The 17,335-nt window shown below is 32.7% G+C and overlaps 1 pseudogene; it reads right to left on the minus strand.

Annotated features, from left to right (window-relative positions):
* Window positions 1-3,587: 3,587 nt before the first annotated feature.
* Window positions 3,588-4,101, minus strand: LOC136069865 (basic form of pathogenesis-related protein 1-like; annotated as a pseudogene).
* Window positions 4,102-17,335: the final 13,234 nt, after the last annotated feature.

Raw genomic sequence — 17,335 nt, forward strand, 5'->3', positions numbered from 1 at the left:
AATCCAAACGCTACAAATATATGTAATAGATTGCAATTAGCTACCGTTACTTTTTATACAAACCCATCACGATTCTTTTACCACTCAAAACTAGTCACATCAAGTAGTTGTAGAATTGGTTTTTGTCCTAGAATTTATCTATGTTAACTGCATTGATTACTCACAAGTAGATTTGTTACGAAACACATAAAAAATTCTTTTATTACAAACAACTTTTTTTTATGTTCTGGTTAGCTCAACTGGTAAAAATTTTTATGGTTGAATAAGAAATCTGAAGTTTAATTCCTACCTACACCAAAAACTGATTGATGTCTTGGTCTGATAATAAAAATCATAATAATAAAAAATAGAAGTCATAGATTGAAACTCTATAAATAATTTTTTTTTTTTTAATGTGAATTTTTCTATGGTATGTGCATGTGTGAATCACACACAAATAATCAATTCAATTATTCATTTATGAGGTGCTTTAAACTCACTAATAACTTTGTGAGCTTTATTTATGTAATAAAATTTGTAGTACCTTTTACATTTTCCCAAAACATAAATATTAATGGCTCATTTTAAATAGAGTAATGCTATTTATATAATATTTTCACAAAAAATTCTAAGTGGTGAACTATTATTGGTTCTAATATGGAGACTCCACTGACGTTACTTTTTTACCCACCAATAATAATTTGTCACCTATGATTTGTTGTTTAATTATTGTGAATATATTCTAAATGTAGAACTACTCTTTTAAAAATCATATGCCCGAAAAACTCTTAAGAGTTTTTAGGTTAATTAAAAGAATATTTATATAATGTTAAAAGTTATTTATTTTATTCTATTGAAATACTTAATATATACTTATATTATCTTAATATGATTTGATAAGATATTATATAGAAATCAACTAATTAAGCATTTAATATATACATCATCTCAATTTTTAGTTGCGTTTTCAAGCAATGCATATAGCAAGTTATTGAAGGAGTTTCATGTTTCATGTTTCCCTTGTCACTTAGCTAAAATATATATATATATATATATATTATTTATTGTATCATATTAATTATTATAATTTAATATGATTTTATTTTGTTTCATCTAAAATCTAATATACATGCATGCATACATATTATATATGGACAGTAAAATCTTTTTTTTTTTTTTTTTTTTTATTATCTTATTCAATCTACTGCAAAACAAATACTTATAACTTGGAACATTATCTTTTTCAATCTATCGTAAAACAAACACTTAGAACTTAGAACTTTATCTTATTCAGTCTACTGTAAAACAAATACTTATAACTTGGAACATTATCTTTTTCAATCTATCGTAAAACAAACACTTAGAACTTAGAACTTTATCTTATTCAGTCTACTGTAAAACAAATACTTATAACTTGGAACATTATCTTTTTCAATCTATCGTAAAACAAACACTTAGAACTTAGAACTTTATCTTATTTAGTTTATTGTAAAACAAATACTTAGAACGTGGAACATTTACCTGGTGCACCGGCCAGCACCCTAATCCTTCCCACAGACGGCGCCAATTGTAAGGACTCAATTTGAATTGAATGTTAGGTTTTCAGCCCAACAAGCCCAAACAATACATTTATAGAGAGTGGGCTGAAAGGCTTAGGTGCTGGCCGTTGATCACCATGGCCAAACTTATATCAAAAAATATGGCTAAGTGTTTTCTTACAAACGGGGGAATGCTCCTCGGCCTGGGGCCGAGGAGGCCTTCCTTTTTTCCCCTCCCTTTTTTGGCTTTACTAGCTCTTCTTTTATAGTTTTCATCTTTCTATCTCTTGCTTCCATCTGTTGATTGCCTATTCGCCTTTTTTCTGGTCGTCCATCCCATCAGAGGCCTTATCGGTACTCAAGTGGCTCACTCTAATCAACGTTATCCTGCCAAGGAGTTACCTCCCCATTAATGCGGCCAGGAGGGTTAGTTGAGCGCATTAAATGCGAGAGTGACAGCTTACTTTGGGGGTGGCCACTCCCTGAAATCACTTTTGTCAGGCCGAGGACAAGGTATCCTCGGCGTGGATCCAGGAGAAGAGGCTTCCCCCCCTTTTCCTCAGAAATAGCTTGCTCTCCTCGGCATGGGCCTTGGGTCCCTTATAAGATGGGCCGAGGCTATCAGGCCCACGGACCCCACAGTTTCCTTTTAAGAATATCTTATGAAATTTCGAACTGTGAATTGACGTGGTACTATGTTAATTGAATTTCAAAATTAAAATGTTTGCTGCCAGTATTTGTTTCTAAAGATCCGGGTAGCGCAAAATATATTCTTGTTTAAAGTCAAGGTCAAGAGTCAATATTGAAATTCGAATGGAATTTCATTATCCATGTAGAATTGATTATGCTTTCTTCGAATGAAATATTTTAACCAACTATTATATAGTTATTCTGTCATTAGCAAATACTATTCAAGTATTGTTTTTGTCCTTCTAGTTCCTCCAACGTTTTTCGCGTTATGCTTTTGAACATTGATTCTACCATTACTTCCAATGTTCATCACACCATTTTGCACGCTATGTATATCAAGGAAGTCGATACCGTACCGGTATCGGCCGTACCGGCCGGTACGTACTGTACCGGTTGCATACCAGTATCGAAATATTAACGTTTCGTACCGGTTTAAATACCGGCCGTACCGGCCATACCGGCCAATTTCGGGCAATACCGGCCGGTACAGAAAAAAGTTTTTTTTATTTATTATTATTTTTTTTAAGTTTTGTAATTTTTGAATTTTTGTTAGGGTAGAATAATAACTTATTTACATTAACTTATTAGTATTATTTGTTTTCTTAGTATGCAATGGTAACTTTTAAGCTTTCTATTTTTTATATTATGTGTGTGTGTGTGTTTTTTTTTCCTTTTAATTGATACTAAAGTCTAAAATTATGAATAATTAGTTTTGAATTGAGGAAATGTTTTATGGTAAACTTTTATATTTATTATAATATATATACACACACATACATACATATATATATATATATATTTATTTATTTATTTGAAAATATAAAAATAGCGGTAAACCCGAAACGGTACACCGGTNTTATCCAGGAAGCATTTGATCTTTGTTTAAATTCCATTCTCCATAAATAAATAAATAAAATGTCTCCAATATACCCCAATATGCAAATAAGATGAATTCCCACCAATAAAAGATGGATGGCTTTTTTTTTTTTTTTTTTTTTTTTTTTTTTTTTTTTTTTTTTTTTAAGAATCAAAAGATGGATGACGACTTTGTACTTCATTTTATCCCCTTTTCTCCTAAAATATAGCATAAGTATGAATAAAAAATACTTTCTTCCACTCTTAGTGTTTTAATCTATAGTCTACAAACTGTTTATATCAAGTGCAAAGTGTATGATTCTTTTCCCGTTTTCAATTTGATTATGTTACAACTTATAAATAAAAAAGAAAAATAAAAAGGGACCTGATTACTTTTTATGGAACAGAGAACATGAACGTTGAGAATATATTGACACACTAACAATATGATAGAAGATTTTTATCTTATTTATCATTAACACTTTTAAATCATAGATAGAGATGCTTTATTAAACATATATACCCTTAGTAAGGCTCGACCAAGTAGTTGCCAGGAGGATCATAGTTGCAACCAATGAATGTCCCACCATTGTTGCACCTCACTTTAGCACATCCAAGACGAACGAGTGCGCCAAACCACCTGAGTATAGTGCACACTGCCCTCCAACACAAGAGTTAGAGTTGTAGTCATAGTTTGCTTTCTCGTCCACCCACATCTTCACTGCATCTGTGCCTGAGAGGTCAGCGCTCCCCATGCAATGTTTTCACCATATTTTCCACCGGAGTGCACAAGATTGCAATCTCCAATACGCTGATTAGCATAGTTCTGTGCATATGCCGCTACAGTGTCATCCCAAGTCAGAGATGGAACTCCCACGTCTGCACGGGCTGCATTGTGGGCATTAAGGTAGTCTTCTTTGGAGTCTTGGGCAAGGGTGAGATGGACGAGGGTTAAGCTCATGAGAAAAACAAAAGCTAGTGAAATCTTACCCAACCCCATTTTAGTGCAAAGCAAAATCTTAAGTGATTGGTGGAGAAATAAGGTTTGTGCATGAGGTATATATAGGGAATTAGGGATATACATCAAGGGAGTTAATACCGTACCAGAGGCTGTACCGGTTTGCCTAGCGGTACGGTATATTTCAAATACCGGTCAATACCAGTGTACCGTTTCGGGTTTACCACTATTTTTTTTTTTTTTTTTTTCTCCCCTTTGTTAGGTAATTAATTATTTAAAAATAAATAGATTTTTTTTTTTTTGGTGGATATAACATACTGTATGATATGGAAGAATTATAATAGGTACCATGAACTCAACCCGTCAGCCTCTGTTCTGGCTGACGGGTCAAGTTGTGACGTAAGATAAACGTAATGAAATGCATACTGACTAGATCAAGACGAAACTGACGGGCTGAAGTCCCCAAGTCCAACTGACGGCAATTTGAAGCCCCTAGGTTACTGAACGAAGCATGAAGGCTGACGTTAGCTTAGCTGAAGGGAAGTACAGGCTGACGCCTTAAAGGCTGACGGTTCTATGAAGACCATAACTTGGTCATCACGCATGGGTTTTAGAAATTGCTTGTATTCCACGCCCAGTATCAGAGTCCTATAAGGAAAGGATTCCGCAATCTACGCGCATAAGGATTCCTACAAGGAAAAGACTTCTACTCCAAGGAAAAAAAGGTCCACCCACTACTACTATAAAAACCCCAATACCCTCATGAGCCGAGGTACGCATAATTAACCCCTCTCTAGCACTCTAGAGTTGAAAGAAGTTCTAACTTGACCTTCGGAGGGTATTTGGCCGGCATCACACCGGTGCTCTCTGTGAGTTCATTTCCTTTTTGTTGTGCAGGTGTTGTTTTTGAGCGTACAAGCGTCGTGCAACTCACTGGTGAGATTTTCGGCATCATCACTGTAATTGGTGAAATATAAATTAATTGGAACTCTATGAATAAACCAAATGTTTTTATTCATAAATAAACTATTTTAGGAGAAAAATATTAAAATAAATTATAAAGTCATCCATCTTTCACTGGATGGTAATTCATTTACATCTTTATGTGATTTTGAACGTACTTGCTTTCCCTTGAACTGTTGTGGTTTATGGTTGTTTTTAAAAGTTGGATTTCAAGTGCACCATTAAGTACCTATGCAAAGGTGAACTGCTTTCCATTTTATCTAGGACTTTTAAATCTCGTAATTTGATACTTGAAAAGTTCTCTTTTAGTAGATGAAATACAAGACACTTTTAACAATTATAATATGATGCTAACTTTGAAGTTTGAATCCTTTCCCACCTAATCCCCAATTCACTTCTTGTTTTCATGGTGGTGGATGGATGGAACTATCCGTGACCATGCATGACTTTTGCATTGGTGCATGCAGCAAGGCAAACAAGTATATTGATTTTGACCACAATCTTTTAGATTTGGGAAAAAAATAAAAAAAACCCATTGATATGAAAATAGCATGAACGGATCTCTTAAACATTTACCAATTAGTTGATACTATCATGCACCCCTGAATTGATTGGTAAATAGAAGCAAGTGAAACTTTGTGTAATGCTGTGATAGCATGTGACTCGCATAGGTCACACTTGTGGTTACTGCAAAATAGAAAAATGGAATGATATGAGAAACAAGAATAAGCTCTACGACTTGACTCTTTTTTGGTTGTCAATCCACTTCAAGAAAGAAAGAAGAGAAGAGACTAGAACAACCAAAGTTTTCATAAATTTGTAGGAGAATTTTATAAAATCATGATGCTACCAAAAGAAGGGAAAAAAAGAAACGATTTTGTATCCCCTAAATGTCTTAAAAACACAAAACAAAAACAAAAACAAAAAAACAAAAAAACAAAAAAAAAAAAAAAAAAAAGAAGAAGAAAGAAGTGTCAACTAGTTAAGTTACAATATTTTTGATCCCCTAAATGTCTTAAAAACACAAAACAAAAACAAAAACAAAAAAACAAAAAAACAAAAAAAAAAAAAAAAAAAAGAAGAAGAAAGAAGTGTCAACTAGTTAAGTTACAATATTTTTGGCATCATAGATGAAATCTTAAAACAATACTAGGCCCATGTGAATGATATTATTTTGGTTTCAGCTTCATAACAAAATGTCACAATATTTTCATAATGCTCATAATAGTTGTGGGTACGTGTATATTAATATTTATTTTATTTTGACTTATGATACATCTCAACTATTGTAAAAATACTGTGATTTTTTTTTTTTGGTTATCCATTGAACATCTTATATAATAAGTGGGATGAGCCCATTACCTATCTAATTTGGGCAGAAGAAAATAAGTAAAGTTGTATTGTGTCAACTTTACTAAGTCTACCATTATGATTAGAATCCCTTAAATTTATAAGGAAATTTTATATTTAAAATTTTGAAATCTCAACTATGAAATTTTTAAATAATTATATAGTTCATATACATGACGTAAATTACATCATCAATTATTACTTACGTAGATTTCATATCCTCGTCAAAATTTAAAAAAAGAAAAAAAAAAAAAAAGATTTCATATTATGCAGTATTAATTTATATTAGATTAGGATCAAGTTACACCAAATAATCCTACGTACAAAATTTATTTACAAATTTGTTTTTACAATTATTGAAGTGATCGATTATGAGTGGTGGAAAAAAAAATAATGGATCCACACCTGTTAGTGTTGAAAACTACTCACTTTTAACCACTTCAGTAATTGTGTCATAACATTATTTAGTTATATCTAGTATAATTTCAACCAATATTATACTACTTATTAATTTTAAACAATTTTATTGAATTATTTAGAAATTATTTTATTAAATTACTACTTTTAAAATCCCACTATTTGAATACATGTTATTAATGTGCATGCCATAGTTTGTGCCAATTGAATATTATATATTATTTAATCCATAAACTCATATTTAATAAATTATATAATTTTATTGATCTCAGATAATCTTGAAATTTTGCAAGCATCGAAGGTATAGGGAGAAAATGTAAATTAACGATAAACTTATCAAAACTTGCATCAAAACAAATTTTAAAAAATAAATAAATAAATAAATTCCATAGACATTTGACAGTAGTGAAAAGAGATGCTAGAATGTAGTCAGCTGCTCCTTTTCTCAGTCGATGGTTGATTCCGTTGATCCCGTGCATTCTCACTTCTTACATGTCACTCCTAGTCCTAACACAAGTTTCAACCAATAATGGTTAAAAAGCTAGGTCGTTTGGACCACTCAAAGTTAAGTATATTCAAACATAATATTGGGTCATTCTTACCTAATTTGATTGGTCTATCATAAGAAATTTATACATTGGAAACCAAGCATGAAAAAGAGTCATGCTCCTAGGTTATTCCTCCCTAATCTGATTGGTATATTAAAAGAATTTTACACTTCGAAATCAAGCATAGATAAGATGCATCTTCTCTTCTTACTATCTGTTTCGAAATATCATAACTTTCTGAGAAAGAATGAAAGGCTAACATGGTGCCTAAAGTCACGGTCAATAAACATTATAACTTATCCAATCTTTTTTTTTTTAATAAATAAATAAATAGAGTATGAAAGCATGGAGAATGTATGTATCTATTTGCGTGACTACGTACTGTAAAAAAAATGAGCTTATTAGGTTATTAGCTGAAATTGTTGACTTTTCTTTCTCTCCCAAGTTTCGATTTATGTCAAAGACTCAAATTACTGAAACAAAGGAAAAAAAAAAGTTTAAGACGTGGCTTGGTAAAATGTTGTAGGAATTACAGGCGGTGATTGGGCTCAATTCAAATGCATATATGCACTTTAGATTGATTTTTTTTTCTTTTTTAATTTCAATTTTAATGTTTTTGAGAAGCAGATTGATGAAAAGAAAGTAACCTAACCAATGCAAAGAGATTCTCATGCAAGTCTAGAATGAATCCTCTTAAATGCAAGTATACTCGACATTGCTTTAATTTGAAGTCACTTAATATTGAAATACCTAACAGTTTTGAAGAATCACAACTTTAAATTAAAAGATATATAAAAATGCATTGTGACCATCGTGAAAAAACATTACTTAGAGTTGAAGTCACTTAATATAGAATTGCACATACCACCATTAGATATTTACAAAAAAAAATTTATGGCAATACCCAATATTAGCCCAAATCTTGAGGTGGTTTTTGTGTTTTATTCTATTTATAAAAACATAACTTGATATTTTTATCTTTGTTGTGTTTGCTATAGTATTAATTCCTCATTACACCCAAAAAAAAAAAAAAAAAAACTTATTAGTTACATTTTTACTGACCTTTTTAAATTGAAGCTTCATTTAATATATCATGACTTTGGAATAATAGCTCTTCTTATGTTCATGGGAATGCCAATTTAATCCTCATCATGAGTTGAGATGAGCTATTCAATAATCACTAAATAAATAACTTATTAGTTACATTCTAACTCTCTTAGAAGTTCATAATCCTAAAAAAAAAAAAATTATTTACTCTAAAGAAAATCCACTTGACTTATGATATATTTAATTCTATCAAAAGTGTTAGGTTTTTAGACCCCTTAAAACACAACAATTGGATTAACCTAGTTTATTAGCCAAGTGATTAACTTAATCAAATTATGCAAATCTAAGCTAACACAATCAAATAATCATATCAAGATATAAAGTAGTGGAAATATAAATAACAAAATGATATGATCACCTAGGAAAACCAAACTGGTAAAAACCTAGGGATGATTTAATCTAGCTATCCTCAAGGTAAACTTGAATCCATTATATGAAAGAATCGAAGTTCATACAAAAGAAGTTACAAGCACCCACACTCGACTTCCTAAGCTATCCACCAGCAGAACTTACTGACCCGACCACGTGCAAGCTCCGAATCCATAGGCTCCTTCTTTCTTGGATTCTCCAATCAATTTCAAGAACTCCTGCTTGTGTTTCTTTAAGCTCCAATGGCAGCAACTGAGTTGATCATCAAGGTGTTGATAAAATCTTTACATTGAAAACTCTAAGTTTATGTGAATTAAAGCTCCTCAAGGATCTCACAAGAGATTCACACAAACAGCAAAATATGAGCAACAATACAACCAAAGCAACTCACAAAACGTGGCTAGGATTTTGCCTTATATACCTAGGGCAAAAACATAAAACCCTAAATGTTTAATGAGATAGGGCTGAGTTGAAAATTTTGCAAAAAAAAAAATTCTAGCCGACTTTTGATTGATCAAGTATCGAGCCATGCCGAAATGCACCAATACATCTGCAGCCACTTGATTCCAACTTTACATGAATTACACAACTTTGAGCAAGCCTAAACAACACTAAACATATTGTTTTGATCATGTTTTGCCAACATTACACATTAGAGTTCTAAATACATCAAATTCTAAGCCTTTGGAACCTAACAAACTCCCTCTTTGACAATCCGTGACAAAACACAAACACAAAGCTTAAAGTTTACAAATAAAAACTCTTTACAAAAATAATGCTCATAAACACAAATTCAATCCTAACTACTATCCATCAGTTGCAAGTGTAGATAACAGCTCAATTGAATCAACCTGCATATTCCTGAAACACTCAACAAACGTAAAAACTCATGTGTGACAGAAAAACAGTAAATCAATAGATATGTAAACTAACTCTCCCCTTAAGTTAGATACAACAAAAGTAAAAAAATTTTGTAAGATTCACACAACACATAATAAAGACATATATCAATGAATAACTCATAAATATAAATCAATAAGTAGTGAACGCAAGAAATAAGAATCATATATCAAAATAAATGTATTTCCCCCTAACAACAAAAACTCCTCTACAAGTGTCAAAACTCTCCTCTACAAGTGTCAAAACTCTACTCCTCCTTTCTGTGACGGAATGCTAAAGAACAATCACATGCCATCATCAAAAAAAGGTGGTGAGGGTGAACGAAGATGCACTAAGTCGGCTCGCAAAGCACGTATCTCACCAAGTAATTCCACCAAAATCTGATCATGAGCCACATGAACGGTCATGACAGTTTCCAAGGTACGATATATATCAAAGTCATTCAAATGAGGTGGAGGAACATCAACAGCAGCAGCATCACCAACAGGATTAGCAACATTCTCACCAACAGGACCTGTAGAAGAAGAAGGAGGAGGTGCGGTACCAGAAGGCTCAGACCTAGGGTGTTTAGAGCTAGCTCGAAGATGAGCAGCCCTCTGTTTAAGAAAAGATGCACCTATGGGAACAATAACATGTACGGGCTCAGAAGAAGGGAAATCATTTAGGCCAAGATATAACAAAATCCTATGAATAAAAATGGGATGGACAAGAGCATGAGAGGAAGATGAACTCCTATAAACTTCGTTCAAAGAATGAAGAAACAAGTGAGGAAAACTAATAGGATCATCAGTCACAAAAGCGTACAAAAAGACACACAACTCGAGAGGAATGGTGTGAAGATGAGAAATGGGCCAAATAGAATGGCATGATATCCTAAAGAAGAGATAGTGCAACTCAGATAGCTCAGCAGTGGTGATCCGAGGATCAGAACCCCACTGGATAGTAGACCCAGTGATGTATGACATAACATCACTCAAAGGAGGAGACTCATCATAAGGATAGACAGGGTGCTGAACCAAAGGTACCCTTAGAGCATTAGCCACTACAGTAGGAGTAATGGTGTACTCTACGCCTCGTATCCAACTCTTTACCAAAGTGTTGGAATCATAGATGCAAATAGAGATGTTCGAAAAGAACTCTCTAATCAGGGTAGTTGGAGGAGGAGGATCAGAAATATCCAACAGAGGTAGCTAGCCCCGACATTTAAAATTTGCCCTAATGGCAGGATCAAGCTCATCTAATACTACAGAACACTCAGCCCATATCTTTCTCCTAAGGCTCAACGTCTCAAAGATTTCTTGGTTTTTCTCACTAGGAAACTTCTCACGGTGAAAAGAAGATGGGGGAGGAGAAGGTGGGGGAACAGATCTATGAGCTCTAGTCTTCTTAGACATGATGCTAAGGAAAGAACAAAGAAACAAAAAAACCATAAGAACAAAAACAAAGCACAAACTAAGGGCAGACTGCAAGTTAGCGCAAAAAAATATAAAACAAAAATCTATATGATGCATGAAAAATTACAATGTCATGATGCATGTTCTAATGCAATAAACTAAGTTCAATTTCACAAAATTGGCTTGAGCACAGAGTTTAAAAAAAAAAATTGAAAACCACTTGTTAAGATTTTGAAAAAATTTGACTAATTAATCATCACACAAGCTAGAATACATAATATAATGATTAATTACATCAATTCAACAAGCCAATTGCATCAATTGAACCTAATTTGAACAAATCCCCAATTCGGATCAATTAGAAGCCCTAGAATTTGCAACTTTTCATAAAACACAAAATTGATCAAATTAAACCATAAATATCTTGTTTATATCATGTCCCAACAAAAACCCAATGATCAATTTCACATAACATGGTTTGAATCATGAAAAACCCTAAAAGGAATAGGTCTGAAAATTTTAAGGAGAAATGCATGAAAAATGTATGAAATGTGAAAATAAAAGAAAAAGGAGGGGTAAAATGGACTTACCAACCTTAGAGGACAAAATCCTTGCAAAAGATTCGAAAGAAAACGACAAAAAATTACTGAGTAAGCTTGCCGAGTCGGAGAGAGAGAAAAAAGGTTTTGAAACTTTTTGAAAAAGTGAAGAACAGTTTTTTAAAAAACTGATTCGCGATATTCGATTGATCGAAAATTACATTTGATCGATCGAATCAACCCGAGACTCCTAAAAGGATTTTAAGCACATTTTCGATCGATCGAAAAACAGAATGGATCAATCAAAACAGGTAGAGGCTTACAAATCTTTTTGAGAAAAAACACAATTTTGAAAAAAAACAAACACATTTTGGGCATAACTCCTCAAAGCATTAAAATTGATGAATCAAAATGCATGAGTATGAGATGAAATGCTTTTTCAAAACATAAGTTTTAAACTCAGTTTTTCAAAGAAAAGTTTAGCCATTCTCCCTTTAAATTCTCAAGAAAAAAAATGTTTTGCATACTACTCAAGGTATTTTCAAACTTGGTTGGTTAGACCAAAAACACACATAATAACATGTACAATGTTTAGCAAAGAGTAACTTATGTAGTGTGTGCAACTAACAAAAACTTGAGATACATGTGAGGTGATATGTGAATAGAAATCAAACACAAAGTCTACAAAATTCATCACATAGAATTTGAAAGAAACTATCATCTAAAGAATTACATCATATAACTCCCACATCTCCTATATCATAAACTTGTAATTATGTAAGTTTATTAAATTTTGCCTCATAATATACACACCAATTTTAATTATGTGATTTGCCATCAAGCCTAATAGTACATACTAATTTTAAGCATTCAGCATTTAAACCGAAGCTTCACCTTATGTTCTTTTTGTGCATGTGGTACACTTTCTCGAGCACAGAATCTTAAGATATGCACTAAGGTGTTCATGATTAGCTAGTGAATAGTGGTGAGATGGTTATTTATACATTTCTCAAAATGATCAAGTCCAACAGTCAAATAACAAGTGACTTCAAGATTAAGACAAAGTGATAAACACCACAAACATTTTTCCCATACAACATGCACTACAAAACTTCAACTAGTCAAGTGCAATAAATAAGCTCATCAAAGCTAAACAAGGTACAACGACATGTTATGTGTAAATAAATTGACCAACTTTGTTTTCAAAAACCAAGAAAAATAAAGCCAAACACAATTTGCTTTTTTTTTTTTTTTTTTTTAATTTTTAATTTTTTTTAAGAGAAAACAAAAATAAATCCTAGAATGAAATGCATGAATGTTATGCAATGCAAGTAACACAAAAACCAAAGAACAATGGTCACAAAAGAGTAGAGCAATGAAGCACAAGGACCATGTCAAAAAGACTCAATTAGATCGAGTCTTTTGCATCCAAAACCTTTTAGATGCACCATGAGCATCGGAGTTCCTATTCACTTTCGAGTGATTTCCAACTCCAAGATTTGAATAAAGGTTTAAAGCCTTTACCAATTCACCAATGAGTGCCATTGAATCTTGTGCTTGAGACACAAACATTTTTGGTTTGTTTTCCCTCTTAGCAGCTTGAAACTTGTAACAGTTAGGACGAATGTGTCCAGACTTTCCACAAAAATGACAAACTCAAGTAGGTTTACCATGCATCTTGTCCTTAAAAAGGGTAGACTCCTTAGATTTAGACTCTTTCAAATCAACCATAATCTTCCTAGATGGTGAAACTTTTATGGGTTTGACAACCTCACTTACAGGGGATTTGACAGTTTTACTCACAACCTCACTCACGAAAGGTTCAGAAGAAGATGAAGGAATAAATTCTGTGAAATTTTGTGCAGACACATTGATGCTTTTAACAAAACCTAATCCAGATTTGTCAGAAGGATACTTTTGAACACTCAGCATTTGATCAAGTTTAGAACTAGCAAATCTAGCAATAGATAAATCATGTTCCAAAGTTTTAACTTTATCAAGTAAGAGCATATTTTTAAATTTCACATTGTTCAAAAGATCATTAGCATCAAACAGTTTAACAAGCAAATTCTTCTTATCAAGCTTAAGAGATTCAATTTTCTTCAAGTCAAGTTCAACATTCATAATATCCTTTGCAGCAACTGTGCAAAGTTTATTATAGGCCTCTTGAAGATCTGCATCCTCAAAGAGTTTCCCATGAGAAGGATTCTCTTCAAAAGACACGCTTTCATTAACTACAGCAGTAGCAGTAAAAGCAATAAAGTTTCCATCCTCGTCACATCCAGACTCATCATTAAAAACCTCATTATCACTAAGAGTTACAGCTATAACTTTACCCTTAGACCTCAAGAATGTAGGACATTCAGATTTAACATGACCATACCCTTGACATCCAAAACATTGAGAATCCAAAAAATTATTGAAAGATTGACCTACTTTTTCTCTAGGTTTTTCAATGTTGCTAACCTTAATGAGATCTTTCTTCCTAAAATTTTTAGGTTCAGTAGTGTTTGTATTTCTTGCCTTTCTGTTATTGTTTCTAAGAAAGTTTCTAAAATTCTTGACAAGGTAAGCAATCTCTATAGCAGAGAGCTTATCATCAAATCCACCAACCTCAACATCATCAACTAACTTGAGAGCCATTGACTTGGATTTGCTAGCTTTGGATAAGTCTAGCTCATAAGACTGAAGAGATCCTACAAGCTTATCAACAGGGATGGAGTCCACATCCTTACTTTCATTAATGACAGTCACTTTGGGCTTAAAGTCCTTAGTCAAGGATCTAAGAATCTTCCTAACAATTTTAGGTTGATCATAGATTTCACCCAGATTAAAAGCAAAATTAACAATATCATTCAGTTTAGCATAGAATTCATTAAAAGATTCATCATCAGACATCTTAATGCTTTCAAATCCAGAAGTTAATTGCTGCAATTTATTAATCTTCACTGCCTTTGTACCTTCATGCATAGTCTAGAGGATTTTCCAAGCAGTATGAGCAATCTCAACATTAGAGATTCTCTTAAATTCCTCCATAGAAACAGTGTTAAAGATGACATTCATAACTTTGCTATTGAACCCAGCTGCTTCTTTTTGAGAAATTTGCCACTTACTCACTAGAGTAGTGGGCTTCTCCCATCCGTACTCAACAGAATTCCAAACTCTTTCATCAATAGATTTTAGGAATGCTTTCATCCTTACTTTCCAATAAGCATAGTTATTTCCATCGAAATGAGGAGGAATAACCAGAGAGTGTCCATGTTCCATGGCAACAAGAGTCAAGGATCAGTTCAAAGATCAAAAGATCTACAACAAGAGAGCTACCTACTCTGATACCACTTGTTAGGTTTTTAGACCCCTTAAAACACAACAACTGGATTAACCTAGTTTATTAGCCAAGTCATTAACTTAATCAAATTATGCAAATCTAGGCTAACACAATCAAATAATCATATCAAGATATAAAGCAGCGGAAATATAAATAACACAATAATATGATCACCCAAGAAAACCAAACTGGTAGAAAACCAAACTGGTAAAAAACCTGGGAATGATTTAACCTAACTATCCTCAAGGTAAACTTGAATCCACTATATAAAAGAATAGAAGTTCATACAAAAGGACTTACAAGCACCCACGCTTGACTTCCTAATACTACCCACTAGTAGAACTTACTGATACGACCACGTGCAAGCTCCGAATCCACGGACTCCTTCTTTCTTGGATTCTCCAATCAATTTCAAGCACTCATGCTTGTGTTTCTTTAAGTTCCAATGGCAGCAACTGAGTTGATCATCAAGGTGTTGATAAAATCTCTACCTTAAAAACCCTAAGTTTATATGAAAGAAAGCTCCTCAAGGATCTCACAAGAGATTCACACAAACAACAAAATATGAGCAACAAAATATGAGCAACAAAACAACCAGAGCAACTCACAAAACGTAGCTAGAGTTTTGCCTTATATACCTAGGGCAAAAATATAAAACCCTAAACGTTTAATGAGATAGGGCTGAGTTGAAAATTCTGCAGAAAAAAAATTCTGGCCGACTTTCGATCAATCGAGTCTATCCTTCGATCGATCGAGCCAGGCTAAAATGCACAAATACATTTACAGCCACTCGATTCCAACTTTACATGAATTATACAACTTTGAGCAAGTCTAAACAAGACTAAACATATTGTTTTGATCATGATTTGCCAACATTACATATTAGAGTTCTAAATACATCAAATCCTAAATCTTTAGAACCTAACAAAAAGAAGTAAAACATTTTTCAAATTAATTGACTTTCTTAAGCAGTAAATGAATGCATTTAGCTCTGTTTGTAATCATATAATACACTATAAATTGAACAGATTTATTCTATTGGCCTCAAATATCTCATCATAATGTACTTGAATTCATATTTTAATTAAATCACATGTTTTGTGCAAAGGTTTTTTTTTTTTTTTTTTTTTTTTAATTAGTATTTTTCACGTATAATGCTAACCATATATGTTGTCTTTTTATAAATGAATAGTAGGATGAATTCAACTGGACATATTTGTTTTAAAAAAAAAAAAAAAATGGACATATTCTAATACTATATTTTTATCTTCTTTTTGAAATTACAATATGATCACTTTTTGAATACCCTCTTTACATGTTTATTTGTAATAAATTGTACTCATGCAAGTATACTTGACGGTTGTGAAGAATCACAAATTTACATAAAAATTATAAAAGTACGAACTTTGCCATTGATTTAGTCAGCTTCTGTCGAATATGGTAGAGTTTTATGGTGTCATTTTGTCGGGGAAAAATCCTAATCCACTCTATGTCTATGTGTTAATTTAAATTAATGATTACCAAGCAATAGTAATATTATGAAAAAAAAAAAAAAAAATTCCAGCAAGCACCACATAAATACAACCACACAAGAACACCAAATCTTATGGGAAAAATCCTCTAGTGTAGAGGGAAAAATCACAGGGCAACTCCGAAAAATATCCACTATGAAATAAATATTACAACTATCAAGTTTATACTAAACTCGAGTCCACAATAAATTGAATATAACAAATAATTCTTAAGAAGTAAATACAATCTCACCACAAAGCTAGTAGTAAAATCTTCCTTTGAATACTCTAACTTTCCGTGGTTTTTCTTTTTCACTCTCTCACACTCTCATTGTGTTTCTCTTTATCTTTTTCAGACTGCACCAAACTGAAACTCTCTCTTTTCTGTGTTTTGCTCTCTCTGGAACTCACCACAAAATGGCCAAATGTAGCTCTCTGTTTCAGCTCTTTGCACTCAAGGCCTAATGGCCTTTCTTTCTTTTTCTTCTTTTCTCTTCAGCGTGTCCCACACGCCTTGCAACACTTCTCATCAAGAGAAGTCAAACCTTTCCATGCTTTGGTCACTTCTCAATAAATGAAGACTTTTGAAACAAGCTCATAAATGAGCTTTGACAAGGCAAGTGGGCTGGAAGAAAGGGTGTCACGTGCACCCAGCAATTTCTATGTTCACAGTTGATCAGCATATTCGACAGTACTGCAAGTACAAATATTATTGTGCACGATACAAATTATTTTTTTTCAAATTTTATATTTTATGAATCATAATTTATTATGTATTTGTATTGATTTTTTTATATAAAATGATCAAATTTTAAAATGAAAAAATAAAATAAAATAAACACGTTGCAATTTTGTGATTTGTATTCGTAAAGTCCCCCGGCCCAAAACA

Source organism: Quercus suber, unplaced genomic scaffold, assembly GCF_002906115.3.
Source record: "Quercus suber isolate HL8 unplaced genomic scaffold, Cork oak 2.0 scaffold_194, whole genome shotgun sequence".
Taxonomy (NCBI): Eukaryota; Viridiplantae; Streptophyta; class Magnoliopsida; order Fagales; family Fagaceae; genus Quercus; species Quercus suber.